The sequence below is a fragment of the Martes martes genome (genome assembly GCF_963455335.1).
Source record: "Martes martes genome assembly, chromosome: 3".
Lineage (NCBI taxonomy): Eukaryota > Metazoa > Chordata > Mammalia > Carnivora > Mustelidae > Martes > Martes martes.
This window is the reverse complement of record NC_137890.1, coordinates 188338359-188356069: the sequence shown is the minus strand read 5'-3', so window position 1 is coordinate 188356069 and position 17711 is coordinate 188338359. Positions and strand designations below refer to the sequence as shown.

The 17711-nt window shown below is 43.8% G+C and overlaps 1 protein-coding gene across 2 annotated transcripts in view; it reads left to right on the top strand.

Moving 5' to 3' along the window:
• Positions 1 to 7088: 7088 nt before the first annotated feature.
• Positions 7089 to 17711, top strand: part of SLC39A10 (solute carrier family 39 member 10) — a 112573-nt gene continuing 101950 nt past the window's right edge. The window contains exon 1 of one of the 2 annotated variants that reach the window (XM_080799840.1): positions 7089 to 7445. The gene's annotated coding sequence lies outside the window, so the exon portion shown is untranslated. The remainder of the gene's footprint in view (positions 7446 to 17711) is intronic. The other variant, XM_080799841.1, reaches the window with a different exon arrangement.

Here is a 17711-nt window from a genome sequence, read left to right as displayed (position 1 = left end):
CTTCTCTTCTACTATAAGCATTTAGTATTATAAATTTCTCATCAAACTCTGCTTTAGCTGCATTACATAAATCTTGCTACATTGTGTCTTTATTTTTCTTGATTTCAAAATATTTTCCTTTTACGCTGGGTTATTGGGAAGTATGTTGCTTAATCCAACCATTTGAGTATTTTCTGTCTCTAGAAAGCTACTGCTACCTTGTATCCTTCCCTTTTGGTCAGAGACAGTTTTGTTTTTTGGGTTTTGTTTTTGTTTTTTTTAATTTTCAACCCTATTAAATGTATTGAGACTTATTTTTTTTTAAAGATTTTATTTATTTATTTGACAGACAGATCACAAGTAGGCAGAGAGGCAGGCAGAGAGAGAGAGGAGGAAGCAGGCTCCCTGCTGAGCGGAGCCATTCCACGACCCTGGGATCATGACCTGAGCCGAAGGCAGAGGCTTTGACCCACTGAGCCACCCGGGCGCCCCTGTGTTGAGACTTATTTTAAACCTAAAAGCTGATGTATCTGGGAATGTTCATATACAGTGACAAAAATGAGAATTCTGCTGTTTCTGGACGGGGTGCTCTGCGTATGTTCATTAGGTCAAGCTGGCCGATGGTACTGACACTTTCTGTTTGCTGCTGCATCCCAAGTGCTAACACTGTCAGTTCTAGAAGAAAATTTGCCGCATGAATGAGTGAACATCCGATCTGTATTGTGACTATGATCGTTGTTTTTATCCCCCCACTTGGAACTCGACACAGTGGCCTGGCGGGAGGACAATCTCAAAGCTAATCAGTGCGTCCGTCTCCCCAGCATGCGGACGGGCCCGTTCAGAGCAGTGTGCTAAAGGCCGTTCAGACTGCCCGGCTTCCCTTGCGTCGGTTCTAGATCTATCCCTGCAAGGCTTGCTGTGTTCAGTCTTCTTGGTTACCTACACTCAAGAGGTTGCTGGTCATGTCTTTGTACATGAAAACTGCCTCTCAGTAATGTTCTGAAAGAAAACATCCAGGGGGAAAGAACTCACAGATACGTAAGGAGAGTCAGCACAAATTTGATTTTGAGGCAGGAGCACTGAGGATGGGTGAGGGAGGGTCAGAGGGAAGGGCGATCATGGCACTGAACTTTTTACAACATAAGTACATTCTTTAGTGATTACAGTTTTCTTAAAGGCTTTATTCGTTTATTCATGACAGACCAATATGGCGGGGGTGTGGTGCGGTGGAGAGGCAGAGGGAGAAGCAGGCTCTCCGCGGAGCCGGGAGCCAGATGCAGGACTGCGTCCCAGCACCCTGGGATCACGTCCCTAGCCGAAAGCGTCTCCCAGGTGCCCAGTGGTTACAGGTTTTTAGTGTACTTTCTCTTTACAAAGAGTTTGTTTCTTTGCACAAATCTTTTAAAAAGCCATGTCAGTCATGTTTGTGGCCCAGGAGTAAAAATGGCAGTTTGCAGTCAAGATTATCAGTCTTTTTAGAATAGCCTCACAATTCCCCTCACCAAACGTTATATGTCATGTTTATTTCTTTTCAAGATTCAGGCAAATAAACATTAATTTTACTTTGAGACTTTTACAACACCCCTGGATGACTGTGGGTACACCGCATGCCAGAAAACCAGGGTTTCTGGATTGGGTTTGTAACTGTTTCGTAACTGTGAAACCTATTAACTAGAGTTCTGATTTGTCTCATCTCCAAAAGTGATGAGAGCATTATATTTTCCTAAATTAATGCATCTAAGTCCGCCTAAAATTCGTGCACTATTAATGTCCGGCTCCGCTTCCTGTCGTTTCAGTCCTTTTTCTTCTTTTTCTTTAACTCCCTCCAAGGAAACCTTGATGGAAATCAAGTCTGGCCAGTTTTGTTGGTTCTTGCCTCAAGTATAAGTGCTATCTTTAAAATCAGAATTCTGCTTGCTGGTCTGAAGTACGCTAATTAGGCCAAAACATGTCTTAGCCTGAGAATTTCTCTGCATAATTTTAAGTTTTAATATGTCAGAAAGCTAGCCAAAAGAATATTATATGTGGATTTTGGGGGGTTAAGCCTATTGAAATCAATTTAACGCAATTTGCTATAAAACTTCCCTCTACCCTCTGAAATATTTTAATTAGATACTGCTCTGAGTATGCAGACATTAACTTGACATATTCTTGTTTTTAGCTCATGGTCTCCTACATTTTCCCTTTGACTATTTTTTTCTCATATTACTCCCACAAAGGGATTCTTTGTGGCTTATTTTTAGATAATCAGGAAGAATGATTCTGCTCTGCTATGAAAGAGAATCATTTCTGAATCCAATAAGAACTGTTTAGATTTGAGAGCCTGAGAAGGAGGCCATTATCGTAGCTTTGGGGACCAGCACTGCCCTATGGGAGCAGTTACTGGAAGAAGTGGCTTGTGTGATGCTTCAGGCAGCGGTGGGGGGGTGGGGGTGGGCGCTGGGCTACTGTTCCCCTGGTGAGCAGGGCAAGGGGCAGAGGGAGAGGGAGAGAGAGAATCTCCAGTAGACTCCCCACTGAGCACAGAGCCTGATGCAGGGCTCAATCTCACTACCCTGAGATCATGACCTGAGCCAAAATCAAGTCTCAGACACTTAATTAACTGAGCCACCCAGGTGCCCCCAAACCATGATCCTTCTTGATGCCACAAGGAGGAAATGCACACTTCCCCTGAAAAGTGGTTATAAATCATGGTGCAGGTCTATGGTGATGAGTCCCCTATGTCACCTATAATTCGGGATTGAGTTGGGCTGTTCCTAGGTGACACCTTGAGTCCCTGGTGCCAGCCTGCTTTTAGAAAAACCTTTCACGGACTTACAAGTGTGCTTTCATTTTGAGGCTGCATAGGGCCATTAGCTGGTTGTGTAGAGTAGAAAAGGCACCCCCTCCTCGAGGAGGGGAATGCAGCCCTGCACCAGGACTCTCTGCTGGCCCCGTGCCTATGTCGTCACAGCCCACGCAAGTCCCTGGGTGGTGACCCAGCTGCTCCATCCACGACCACGGCCCCTAGGATCACTCTTGGCAGGAAATAGTCTGCCCTGAGTATCTCTTGAGATCACTTCTGGATTGTGATAGCTGGCACTACTGCGGAGTTATGAGACACATGAGGCTGCCAGTTGTTGCCCGTGCTGTAGGGAAAGGCCGTAAGGTATGGACAGAAACCATGTCTGCTGTTTCTTTGGTCTCTAAGCTTCAGTTTCCTTCCCTCAGAGAGGGCTTCCTTTGTCAACCCATCGAGAGTGGAGTCCCATTTTTTTCTTCTTAGAAGTGACAAGTATTGTATTTGTGTATTTATTTTGTTGGTTACCCGTCTTTTCAGCTATCGTTGTGAGGTGTTCACCAGTGCGCCTGCATCACACGGCTACTACTTGACACAGAGTTGGCACTTGATGAACCTTTGAGGGAAGGAATGTCTTCAGCCACCTCTGCCAGTGGCAGGGGTGAGAGGTAGGAAGGCCATCCAGAATAGCAAGACGACGGGGGGGATGGCAGTCCTTGATCAGAGGGACAGCCGGTTCGATTCTCCATCCTGCAGGGGCTCTCCTTCACTCTCACCTTTTTACCGATGAGAGAGGCCAGACAGTTGATGTTTTTGATGTTTTTCATTGTTTGTTTTTAGCTACATTCACTGAGAATGCCAGGCACCGCGCTAAGTGTTTTGTTTACACACATTGTTACCCAACCTGCACAACAAGTACCTTATGAAGTCCGTGTAATTATTATTCCGTTTCACAAATCAGAAAGCTGAGATTAATATGGGGCTGACGGTATTAGTTACATAACACAGTCAGTGACCAAGTCACGACTCAGATCTGTTTGACCCCAGCTATCCAGCCCTTAAGCGTTATTTTTTCCCCCATTCTGAAGCGTTATTAAACATGCCTTTATCTTGAACACAGTGAGGTGGAAAGAGGTGCAAAGTGCGAGCACCTATTACAGACTCCCCTAGCCTTGGTCTCATGACCCCAATCTTCATTTGGTCTGTCCAGGCAGTGAAGGATTTCCAGTTCTGCCTGTGCCCTAATCTAGTAAATCACATTCTCCATATTCCATGATCTCATTTTGTTTCCTTGGGGCTCGCTGTCCACACTGGGGGCAGACAGCTCTCCACCACATTGGTTTCCACACCCCTGGCTAGAGAGAAGCTGTTTCTCACCCTCGGCGGGGGTGGGGTGGGGTGGGGTGGGGGGGGTGGCTATTTAGCTCAACAGCAAGAACGCTAAATCTTCTTTTATTCCTCAAAGTTTTTTTTCCCCCAGAGCTTTAATGATGCCTTAAAATGACAACTTTCTGAGCCTTTTTTTCTGTTTGTTTTAAGAATTTATTTATTTATTTATTTATTTATTTATTTATTTATTTGAAAGCGACAGCACAAGCCGGGCGGGTGCAGAGGGAGAGGGAGAAGCAGACTTCCCACCTGAGCAGGGAGCCTGACACAGGGTTTGATCGATCCCAGGACCCCGAGATCATGCCCTGAGCAGAAGACAGGTAATTAACCCACTGAACCACCCAGGCGCCCTACCTTCTTTGGTTTTGAGACTATTGTCATTGGTGTTCCGGAACTCTCCCTGGCAGCTTGGGAGTATCAGCCACTCCAAGAGAAAAGCATAGGCAACTGCTCCTTGAACCTAACATCAGAAATGTTTTTAAAAAAGTTTATTACATTTTCTCACCCCAGATGATCAAAAAGTTTTTCATAACCAATTTTATAATACCTATGCTACAGATTTATTGCTGGGTAGGATATTATAGTAATTATTTAAGATATATGTGGTATTTCAAGACATGCAAATGGCAGTATAAGTTAAAATTCTTCATTTAAACATACGTGTTCAAAACCTAGGTGAAAGAAAGAAGTAAAGATACAGAAACTTGCTCCAAGAGGTTAAAATTCTAATTATAATTACTTAGAGCAAGACACAGATACAGTGGGATATCCTGGTCTTCTTTATAAATCCTACTATGCCTTCCTAAACCAGTCTAACATGGCAAGCTCCTAGCAACAAGACATGTGCTCTCATTCCCCTACAGCTCACACCTTTGCATATGCGAGAACAGAGTAGGATACAGAGAAACACGGCATGGTTATTAGTTCTCCTCCTCTGTCTCTCCCTCCCCTGACCCAGCTCAATTTTGCAGATGAAAAAAAAAAAACTGAGGCAAGTTAATCTGTGGCTTTTCCAGATCTGAATATGGGGGTAACGCAAGAGACCTACCATCCGGTGATTGTCCAGTTTGTGTTCCTGTGCACTGTGGAGATGTGGCTGAGGGCAACCTCAAGTTCAAGCCGCATTTTATTTTGTGAACTTGTGAAAGTTGCACAAAATACATTAATGTATTTTAAGTATCCTTGATTATTATCTGTGCTAGGTGGAAAGTATTTAAAATCACAAAAACATTTGTGCCTGGGGGGCTCCTTGGGTTAAGCCTCTGTCTTCAACTCAGGTCATGATCTCAGGGTCCTGGGATGGAGCCCCACATCGGGCTCTCTGCTCAGCGGGGAGCCTGCTTCCCCCTCTCTCTGCCTGCCTCTCTGCCTACTTGTGACCCCTCTCTCTCTCTTTGTCAAATAAATAAATAAATTTAAAAAATAAGATAAAATCCCCAAAACATTTCTGCCTGCATCTTGAGGCTTATACCCCCAAACATTAAGAATAGTTCATCACGCGCTCTTTCAGGAAAAAAAAAAAGTATTAAAATGTTTTATGCTGCAATTTAAAAGTCCACCATGTTACTTTTCTTTATGTTGTTTCTGGTTGCTATATCTTTTTTTTTTTTTTAAGATTGTATTTATTTATTTGAGAGAATGAGAGAGAGCATGAGAGAAGGGAGGGTTAGAGGGAGAAGCAGACTCCCCACTGAGCAGGGAGCCCCACGCAGGACTTGATCCTGGGACTCCAGGATCATGACCTCAGCTGAATGCAGTCGTTTAACTAACCGAGCCACCCAGGCGTCCCTGGTCACTATATTTTAATAGTGGGCAGTAAAGATGAAAGTGTCCATTGAAACAAGGTTCTTCTACACGCTAGGAATAGGGAGTCTGAGCAAGGCCAAGCCACTTATTTAAATCCAGCAAACATTTATCAAAAGCCCAAGATGATGCTAGGGGCTATAGGCAGAGAGTTCAAAAAGTAGCAGAATCCTAAAGCGGAGATAAGACAGCACAGAAATGGCAATATTATAGAGTAGGGCAATTATTATTTTTTTCTTAAGATTTATTTATTTATTTATTTGACAGACAGAGATCACAAGTAGGAAGAGAGGCAGGCAGAGAGAGAGGAGGAAGCAGGCTCCTCTCTGAGCAGAGAGCCAGACATGGGGCTCGATCCCAGGACCCTGAGATCATGACCTGAGTTGAAGGCAGAGGCTTTAACCCACTGAGCCACCCAGGCACCCCAGAGTAGGGCAATTATTAAATGAGGAGATTCGCAGCGAGGGGAGGGGAATTGGGAACTCTGTGAGAAGTTGGTGACAGGAGGTGGTATGTGATATCATTTCGACTAAGAATTACTCTAGACCATTACCTCCTTCAAAGTGACTCACACAGCGGGATCAAGCTTCCGTGGTTTCTCTTTTGGCCGTTACGTCTCTCCCACTCACACCTTTCTCTTCTGTCCTCCTTTCCTTGCTCAAAGAAGAAAGAAATGGAAGGAAAATAATTTTGTTTTCTTTCCCTTCAAAGGCAAACCGTATTGTTTGGTCTGGGGCGGATATGGTGGAGGAGTAGACTCAGAGGATAGGGCATAATGCACACTGTGAGAAAGTGATACAGAACTTTCCAGATTTTAAAGGGATAACTCACAGGAATGAAAACACTAGAGGAGGTGCCTATGAAGAGGAGGCAAAGACAGGATGTGTCTGTGGCCGGTGTGTATGGTGTTGTGAAAGGATCGGTCCAAAAGACCTTGTTTTATTGACTTAATCAAGTGATCACACTCTCTCTGACACTTTGGGATGGCAAGAGCAAAAAGAAAGGTATTCATGAAGTCAGACTTGCAATTGCCAGGAAGTAGTCAAGAATGCCGGTTTAATCTCTGCTACTTGTGTAAGGCCTAGGGGGAAGATGAGCTCATGAAAGTGTATATAGATCATCACAAGGCTGAATTAAAATACATTAAATATGGAAGTCGGATATAGAGCCCTGCGGGTTATGCAACGTAAGAAGGAGACTTGAAGAACCACCTGAGGCTTTAAAAGGTGGAAACCCGAGATCCCCACCGGCCGGGCAAACAGTTACTACTCGCCCATCAGGGGAAACACCTTATATAAAGCCCGGGGTTTGAAAACCTTAGCACTCCCAACTGATCTAAATGAATGTAAATTTAGGAGGAGGGACTTCTTATCCTTGCGTTTGCGGTCTCCACAGCCTCGGGACACAACTGACCGGCTTCTGCAATTTCCCTGAACTGGATTAAGCTGAGATCAAGAGGGAAGGATCCCAAATCGTCTGTTGAAATCTTTAAAGGGTAAGTTTCATTTATTTACCATTTCTTAAAAATGGTATAGTTACTTAGCAAAGTACATGCTCTCGGCTAAACGGTTGGACGTTTATTTAAGATTTCATTTTTGGGTACCAGTGCCTTCAGGAATACAGGGATCATTAACACCATGAGTGACGGCAATGCTCTCCTCCCCCCCCCCCCACACCCCAGGAAGTCTCCCATTCAGGGAGGGAGCCCTACAACAAACCTTCAGTGTATTCATGAGTTGGCATCACCAGGGAACTTCATGGGGATCAAAAGTAAAAACTGAAGACTTTCAAATGGAGCAAAGTAGATACTAATCAAAAGGAAGAAGTATATAAATTCATACAAAGGAATAAAAAAGTGTGAATTAAAGTCAAAAGAATGTTGAGATTATGGAAAGCATTAAAAGCGGAGAAGCCGGTATAGGCAGATTTATTTGCAAAGACATTACCTTAAGGACCATAATGTGGACAAGGGATTTTATGCAGAAATGAGTTGGAGATTGTTCTCAAAAATAACCCCAAATGATGGAAACGAGGTGTTTGGCTTATAAAAATATGAGCCAGTGTAGACATTTCTTTCTTTCTTCTTTTTTTTTTTCCAGTGTAGACATTTCTTTTGTAGGTAATGACTACTCAAAAAGACATGCAGATCCAAAAACTAAACAGTAAACATTTTGGATAATGAAGAAAACATTACAATGCATAAGTATACATTATTAAAATTTCAGGAATATCTGTTTACTGTAATAAGTAGCATGAACAAAAGAAGGGAGACAGATCTGGAAAGAAAGAAATAACTTGTTGTGTTGTGTTTTTTTTCTTATAATCTCAGAAATGGACCCAACCAGACAGGCTGAGAGTTAAGGGAGATTAACTGATTATTTATGGGTGTGGTTAGGCTCACAAGTAAACTCATCCTAGATAATTCTGAAGCAGAAGTAACAGCAGTCATAAACCTGTAAACCTGAATAATTCTACCTGGGAGCCAAATGGAACCCCGTTATTGGAAGAAGTCCTCTTATTCTATGGGGAAAAAAAAAAAAAAAAAAAAAACCTTTAAATTCTGATGTACTCAACATCCAGCCAACTGAGTTAGTAGTAAAAAGTAAATAACAAAGCACCCAACCTTGGATTTCTGCATGTCTTTACTGCAAAGAATCATTAACAATGCAGTAACTAAAGATACAGGATAGTTCTTTCAGAAACAAATTCTGGCTTAATTTAAAGGTAAATAAGCTAATTTCAGAAAAAGAATAGGAATTAAGAATTTAAAATCTTTTTCTGTGCTTTTCTTCCACATAGAGAAACTAAATGGAAAGGGAGAAGAAAAGCCCAGTAAAGAAAAAGTGTTCGGTCAGTTTTCGGATTCTTTGGTATAAAGGACTGTTCATGGGAGTGTAATTCTACCAGCAGGTGGATTTCGGTCAGCTCCTTGAGGTTCCAGGGGATATAAGGAGAACAGCTTGTATTCCTATGTGCTTTAGGTGATTTCATGTTTAGGGTCAGTCGTACCATAAGAGTTTTTATACTCGCTTGTTAGTTCTAGAATAACGGAAATATTAGCCAATGTGCCTTTAAAGCTTCAAAGATCTTTAAAGCTTAAAAAACCCAGTACCCAGGTTTTTAAGTTTTTTGGTTATGTTCCTATTTGGCATTTTCAGCCATCCTTTTCACGGACCTCACTTTTTGTCTAGATGAGTAAATTTTATTTTTTCTGCAGGGATTTGAACCCATTAATGACAATGTAGATGCTTGCACATGCTTTGAAAAAGTATGTAATATGCGTGTAATTAAAAAAAAAATAACATTTTTCTCCTGTGCACCTATTTGGAAGTACGCATCTAACACACTGAGGTCCTGTTCTCCACCGACGACTAGATAAGTAATCAGCCTTTGCCTCAGGGAGATTACCATCTATTTTAGCTGATTCCGTTTACCCTTTTTCCCCATAGGATGAAAGAATAATTAAGCTCTGCATATGTAGAGTAAGCACTTTGCCCCAGCAATCGTGAGATAAAATGATTTTTGAGTCAGAGGGACCAGGGCTTGAACCTTGGCACGCTGCGTACTTCTCATCCTTGAAGTCTGAGAGTTCACTAGTAAAACAGGAATACTGATTTTTTTTAGCTTACAGAGGTTTCTTGAGGTAATAATATTAAATGTAATCATGTATACAAAATGCCTAACTCATCGAGAAGCCCCCAATTTCTAGTAGCCCCGCACCCCATATATAGTGTTTAGATGATATGGTCAGTTTTAGCATTTCTGAAATTGTGTCCATTCATTTTTATCTAGTATTATTTTACCATAATGAAATAATTTAAAATTTAAAATAGGTTCACGAACGCAGTCGGGGTCTGCTCGGCAGTACTTTGCGGGGGGGGGGGGTCAATCCGGCGGCGGTTTTGTTATTAAACATTCAAGAGGCAACGCAGGGGTGCGGGAGCTCGAGCCCCGCAGCCGGGCCTCGGCCCGGCCCGTCCACGTTCCGCACCAGCCACAGCCTCTGCTGTTCAGAAAGGACCCGCCAGGGCTGAGAAGTGTCCCGAGGGAGGACAGGAGACATGGACTCGTGGTATTTCTAAAAACCCTGGAGGGAAAGAAAAAAAGAAAAAAAAAAAAAAAAGGCTAAGGAGAGAGGGATTTGTCCTGCCGGGATTCTGGAAGACGGACGAGCACGTCAGCGACCCCAGGAGACTTCGGCTGGAGAGAGATGCTGGCGCTTCTCAGCCTGGTCCCCAGGCCCGGGTCCGTCCGCGGAGGGCGCCCAGGGAGGCCGAGGCCGGTCCCGGCAGGCGCGCCCCCCCCCCCGCGCAGGGCCGCCGCCCTCGGCCCGGCCGCCTCTCCCGCCGCGGGGACCCGTGCGGAGCCGCGAGGAGCGCCCCCTCGAGACCCGCTTGCATCCTCCGCGCGGAGCCCGGACGGGCCGCTCTGCCGGTCTGATCGCTCCCTGCAGCCGTCTCCCTCCGCACGGGATCACGGCGGTTCCTCCAAGCGCGAGGAGACGGAGGGTCTCCCGAATCAAGAAAGTCCTAAAATGTAACTGAAGTCCCCGCGCGCTGCGAGGAACCTGGAGCTTTTTCTCACTCTTCGGTTCCCTCCTCGCTCCGCGTTCATGCCTGTCGAGGGAGGAGAGGCTGAAACGAGGACAGGTTGCCCATTTTCCCATCTTTTTTTTTTTTTTTTTTTTTAATATACCATGCATTGTTTTAAAAAAGCTTATTTCCGTAATCTCTGCCTCCAGCTTGGGTCTCGGACTCATGACCCCGAGATCAAGAACCCTACGTTCCTCCCACCGAGCCGGCCAGGCCCCCCTGGCTGGGGTGTTGGTTATGAAGTGCGCTACGGCATGACCGTAACACAGTTCATCCTTCTTGTGGATGAATAATTGTTTTCATTGTTTGGCTGCTGAAGCGACTCTGCCTGGAGGCCCACTGTGCATTCTCTTCTGCTCTTTTTTAAGATTTTATTTTTAAGGAATTGCTACACCCAACACGAGGCTTGCACTTAAAATCCCAAGCTGAGTCGCGTGCTCTCCTCTCCTCGCTGAGCCACCCAGGGTCCCCCCCCCATCGCGCATTGCCCGTTTTCTCCGGGCCCCTCTGTGGAAGCGATGAAGAGAACCGTGGAGAGTGTGTCCAAGACCCAGTCAGTCTCGCTGCCTGTTAGTGTTTCAACGTTGGCACCAGAATTCAAAGGAAGATCAAAGTCCTCTATTGCCTACATTTGAGAGAGACAGAGACAGACAGAGACAGAGACAGAGACAGGGAGGGTGGGAGGCTGGAAGGAAGCCTGGGGAGGAAGAAAATGTATAGGCGTGACCTGTGATTCATAATTCTCATTGTATAGAGGTATCTGATCATCTTCATTTGCAACAACTAAACAAGTCCTGCTTATATGATGACATGCATCCTTACTTCACTCTTGGAAATACTGCATGTCCTCTGGAAATACTTAAAGAGCTTTATCATGTCCCTTTAAGAAGAGAGAAAATCGCAGCGTCCAGTACAGGTTTCAGAGCCATCTTCGCTAAGAAGTGTAGTTGATGTCGGAGTATTTTCCCTAAAAGTTGTTTTTCTTTTTTAAATTTCATGAAGAACTCACACTCCTTTTTTTCTTAAGATTTTCTTTATCGGGCACCTGGGTCGCTCAGTTGGTTAAGCCACTGCTTTTGGCTCAGGTCGTGATCCTGGAGTCCTAGGATCGAGTCCCATATGGGGTTTCCCCTGCTCTGCAGGGAGCCTGCTTCTCCCTCTCCCTCTGCCTGCCAACTCCTCCTGCTTGTGCATGCACTCTGTCTCTCTTGTGTCAAATAAATAAATAAAATCTTTAAAAAAATTTAAAAAAAGAGATTTTATTTATTTATCTATTTGACAGAGGGAGTGAGCATGTGCAAGCAGGGGGAGTGGCAGGCCAGAGAGGGAGAAGCAGGCTCCCTGCAGAGCAGGGGAAACACCATATGGGACTCCATCCTAGGACTCCAGGATCATAACCCGAGCCAAAGGCGGCCGCTTAACCGAGTGAGCCACCCAGGCGCTCCAAGAATCCACAATATTGGACAGATCCCATGGAGACTGAGGAAAACAATGAAATGCATCTTTAAGTATTCACTGTTTGGGGCACTGTGTCGCAGTCTTTATTGCTGACTCATATCCTTTCATTCCTTATTCCACTTCCCCCAGATTTCTCTACTTTCATTGTTACTTAATTTGCTTCCTTAAATGGGGAAAGCCGTCAGACATTCAAGTTTGTTCTTTAAGCCCTAGAATCTACATTAATAAATTATCTAGACAATGACCTAACCTATCCCTTTTCAAAAATATTGATATACAGATCATCTAAGAAACTGGTCAATTAAAATAATCGGTGCCAGGTAATTAGCAAATTATTTACTCAACAGTTTATTACAGAGATTTTAATTTCTGTCATTAAGATTAACAATCATTTTTTAGGATGGGAAGCCTCGGTGCCTAAGTGGGTTAAGCATCAGACTCTTGATTTCATCTCAGGTCATGATCTCAGGGTCATGAGACCGAGCCCCACGTGGTGCTCCAAGCTCAGCATGGGACCGGCTTCAGATAGTTTCTCTTCCTCTGTCTCTCCCACACCCCTGCAGCTCATCCCTGCCCACCCCCCCCCCCCCCCAATTTTTGTTAGGGGCCTGTCTGGCTCAGTCAGTAGAGCGTGTGACTCTTGATCTTGGGGTCATGAGTTGGAGCCACATGTTGGGTGTAGAGATTACTTAAAATCTTAAAAAAAAAAAAAAAAAAAGAATAGTTTTGTTTTTTTTTTTATTGTGTGTTTTTTCATTTTGGGAAAGTTGGCCTATTTTTAATTGTGTTCTTGTTTAATTATGGGAAAATATACACATTCTTTACAACATCATCTATTATTATTACTATTTGAAATCAGATTATAATCATTCTCATTTACGTTCATGCCAGATGAAGTTTGAGAGGTGTCATGATAAATTATATCAACTCTTAGAACTTCTTAAGTGTAGCCACTTGGTGTTGTAGAATAAATTGCAAATGATATTAAAATAGTGACACATGGGAGCGTTTGGGTGACTCAGTTGGTTAAGTGGCTGCCCTTGGCTCAGGTCATGACCGCAGGCCCTGGGATGAGCCCAGGATCACATTGGGCTCCCTGCTCAGTGGAGAGCCTGCTTCTCCCTCTCCCTCTCCCTCTCCCTCTGCCTGCGCCTGCTTGTGCGCTCTCTCTCTCTCTCTCTCTACATCAAATGAATAAATAAAATCTTTCAAAAAAGAAAAGAAGAAAGCAGTGACCCATGGCTATTCAAACATGGCAAGCCAAGTTCTGGACAGCCCTTTAATCAAAAAGAGTTAATCTAAGAAGAAAATACAAATGACTTCTCAATTTCCTGTTTTTAACCATCATCGGTAGAAGTTTAAAATATTTGCCTGGGATTTCTTTTTTTCCCCTGGTAGCATTTAGGCCTGGGATGAGTGAAGCTGCTATGATGAGTGTTTCACCTCACCACTCACGGACTGGAAATAGTTTTATTTAAAGGCAGAATGGGAAGTATATAGGCCAAAGTTGAGAGAGAAGACATAAATATTTGTGCTGAAGGCCAGTGGCCATAGAAATGCATTAGATAACAAGTATACAAAAGGCTCGGCATTTATTACATTGCTTGGAAGGATATTTTGGAGTCTCCCGAGTTTTCTTGAAAACCGCATCAGCAGCTCCATCTGGGAAAGACTTCTCTGCCCTAACCCACATTCCAAGGCCAACTTTCAGGCTTTCCTTAAAAGGTGCTTTGTATTAAGCGGCCAGGAAATAGCCCTTTGTTAGCTCTATCTTACCAGGCTCAAAAAAGGCTGAAGTGATAAAAATATAAATTGTGATTCTGTTTAAAAAAAAAAACACAAAAAACAAAAAACAACACTCTAGCTAGAGCTGGCTTTGAATTCCTAGGACAGTGTTTAATTTGTTCAGGATTCTTACTCAGCTTTTACAATTGGCTCAATGCTAGGGAGAAGGAGAAACCTGTTGATACAGCTCCTTGAAGTGCCCTGGGTTTCCAAACAGCGCTGTCGATATCCAGCACACATTCCTGTGGTGAGGCCAAGGGTGAGCGGAAAGCCTTCCCCATTCATTCAAAGAAGGAGAAAGGGACTGACCTTACCTCCCAACAGGTGAAGTTAAGCGCGTCCTGTAAGTGGGTTGATTTGTTATATGAATCAGAGTTCTGTTTGCAGGGACCAGAAACAATACTTTCTCAGCGGGCACCTTCTGTTTCTCCACCCCAGCCTCAAAGCCCCCCAGCTCACTGAGGGGAAGTACTCCTTTCTTGTTCAGAGATGCCTTTCTTCCTCCTTGAGGATAGCTTTTTTTGTTTCTCTTTCTTTTTAGCTCAAAAGAAGGTTTTCCCCCCCTTTTTGTCATGTCTGTGTGCCTTTTCTAATACATTACATTGTTTCTCTTTTCCTATGTTACTGTGCTCCTTCACATCTTGAAAACCTGAGCTTTGTATCAAAAAAAAAAATAAATGCATGCTCTCTAAAATTATCAAGGAATAGTACAGTTGTCCTCTCTTGAGCATCTAAAATTTTGGAAGCGCTTAGAAATTTCTTTTTAAGAACATTTATCAACATTTTTAATAATTTAACAGGATTTATCAATTTTATTATATAATAAATTTTATACTAAATTGATAAATATGATATAATAAATTACATCAATAATTTAACAAAAATTATCAAAAAACTTCTTACGGAAACCCGTTTTGTGAAGTTTTTGATTTTTGCTTTTATGGGTGGTTTACAAAAATACCTAGTGTGTTTCAGAAATACCTGTGCATGTTTCAGTGCAGTGAAAGTTCAACGAGTTAAAGCTTTAGACAGATTCTTCATTTGCAATTAATTTTGGATATTTATCCAGAGAAGTGATTTTTTTTTTCTTTTAATAATCCTTCTGCAGAGGTAGATACAAACATGACTCAGTGCTACAACTGAACTTGAAAAAGAATGACAGATAAGGGCTGTGGGAGCAAGAGAAAATGGTTGCTGATATTTTGAAAGTTATGTCCTAGCATGGCTATTTGAAATTTTGTAGCTGCTGTCCAACTCTTTAGCAATGGAGAAGGAGACCTAGTGTGGATCTTCAGGGGCTCCGTGTGAACTTCCGTCCTCCTTTGTTGGGCCCACGGTCTCGGAGGTCCGTCCTGTTCAAAGACAATGGTCCGGAGCGGCTGGCCGGCTCCCGCTGGAGCAGTGGGCTGCTCTGACTCATCCACACTTTTATCGTGTGAGATCACTCATTCTAGGAGTAATGACACTAATTTTCCAGGAGGCCGGCTGGCTAGGGATGTCACAGAAGGGATGAAGTTAAAGGACTTGAAACAGCACTGGTACGCGGTAGGAGCTTGATAAATATTTGTTGGATAAAAGTCTTCAGCTGTTTCCTTTTGCCCATTATATCTCCAGTCAGATCATGAGGGAACACGCTCGCTTTTTTGTTGGTGTTGCAGTTATAATTCCGACTTGTAAAATATTGAGTGGATGGATGTGGCCAAAATTAAGTAAATAAGCTTGACTTAATTTACTGGAGTAATCGTTCCAAGCCCTCCAAACCTTTGTAGCTTTATGTCCAATACACCCTTTAAATTTTGCTTGTGGGAGTTGGGAAGGCGGGTCTCTGAGCTGGTGGTTCTCCGGGACCTCCGTACCCCTAAGGAAGAGCAAGGTTGTGTGTTGAACTTGGCCTTATGATACTGTTGTCAGGGATGCTTTAGCGGCTCCAAAAACATTTTTGAAAATAAATACCAAAAACCCACATTAAAAACACCTCTGGTTAAAACAACCCAAGCTTTAGACAAACTCCACTAATAAACCATCTGTAGCAAACCGCAAGGCCCCAGTCATTTGGGGTTTTTTATTTGAAGTGCAGCTGACACACAGCGTTGCATTGGTTTCAGGGGCACAGTACAGTGGCCTGCCGTCTTCTGACGGCTTCTCCCTGATGGCAGTTATTTTGAGCTGTTACCTGTACTGCAGATGGAAAACGAGAGCCCGGGGTGTCTGCATTCCCTCAGGGTTACTGACACTGATAACTACAGGAGTGGCCCTCCCTCGGAAGGGGACAAAGTTCTCTAGAGGAGAACTTCTCAAACTTTCCGGTGCATGTGAGAACACCAGACAGACTCTGACAGTGCGGTTCTGATTCTGTAAGTCCTGGGTGGGGGGGCAGAGGGTGGGGAGACCTTAATAATCTGCGTTTTTAGCAAGTCACAGGTGATGAGAATGCTGCTGGTCTACAAAGTTATCACCACCCCCCCACCCCCCAGCCCCCGCCCCCCGGCCCTCTGTTCCATCCCCCTTACACTCTTCCCCAATCCCACTCCTAAGTTTCTCATCGAATTGGCCTTGAGTTATGGCCGGATCGTGCGGCTTTTTTAAGCTCCCAGGTGATGCTAATGTTCAGCCAGGTTTGAGAACCTCTGGATCTTGTTTGTAGTCAGTTTCTACTCGGAAGGCCATTCACTTGTGTGTATCAGCCGTCTGGTCCCCGTAGGCATTTGTTTTTCTGAGTTAAATGCTCTGCCCTTTCTTGAGGAGATCACATCAGGCTTTCAGAGCCCCTTTTCAAATACCACAGCCCTTTCCAGATATTTGACACATTTTTAAAAATTCTTCTAGCGCTCACCTGTTCTGAATCCCATATGGCTTTATCTGTAACTCCTAAGGCAATGACCGCATTCTGCTTTATAATTATATGTGTATTTATCGTAACCTGCCTAGTTGATAAACTACCTGAAGGCAGACATCGTCTCACCTCTTTTATCTTTCCCCGTGGTTTCCCAGCCGGTGCCGCACACAGTGCCCTGAGCGTGCGTTTCTTCCTTCAACAGGCGTTCCCGTGGAGCTGTGTGCCAGGCGGCCCGGGCTCTGGTGGGGGAAGCCAGATACGTTCCCTCCCCCTCTAGGGGCTTACCAGTCCAATGAGGGAGACCGATATGCACAAATGATTTACAAAAACACATGTGAGAGTTCAAGACCAGACAGAACCGAAGCTTCCAGATTGGAAAGGAGGTCATCTTTGAGGGAAGGATTGAGATCTGAAGGTTATATAATCAGGTGGGGGGTTCGGAACGAGGGTGAAGAGCATTCGGGATAGAGAAAACTGTAGCATTTGCATAATTTTAGAAAGAAATTAAACATTTTCAATCAAAATTTTTCCTGCCTCTACCCTCCATCTACCCAGGCCCCCAGCGAGGTGCCAACAATTACAGTTTCTTGGGTATCCTTTCAGTCTCAAGCAGTGTGCTGTTGAACCTTTCAGTGTTCCAGCAAATGTATACTAAGCGCTGAATTTTTGCCTCTGAACTATGTTTTTTTTTTCCCCCTTAATAATTTATTCTTTATCTCTTTTAATTATAGAGAGGCCTTTTCTTTTTTCATGAGGGAAAACTTGTTTTAAAGCTGAATATTAGATTAGGGGTGCCTGGGTGGCTCAGTCGTTAAGCATCTGCCTTCGGCTCAGGTCATGATCCCAGGGTCCTGCGATCGAGCCCCGCTCCTCCGGAGGGAAGCCTCCTTCTCCCGCTCCCACTCTCCCCACCTGCCGCTTGTGTATTCTCTCTCGATGTGTCTGTCTCTGTCAAATAAATACATAAAATCTACAAACAAACAAACAAACAAAAAAAGCTGAACATTATCCTATTACGTAGCTGTATTAACTAGTATGTCCCCAATAGTTGGGTTGCTTACAATATTCTACTATTGCAAACAGTGTCACA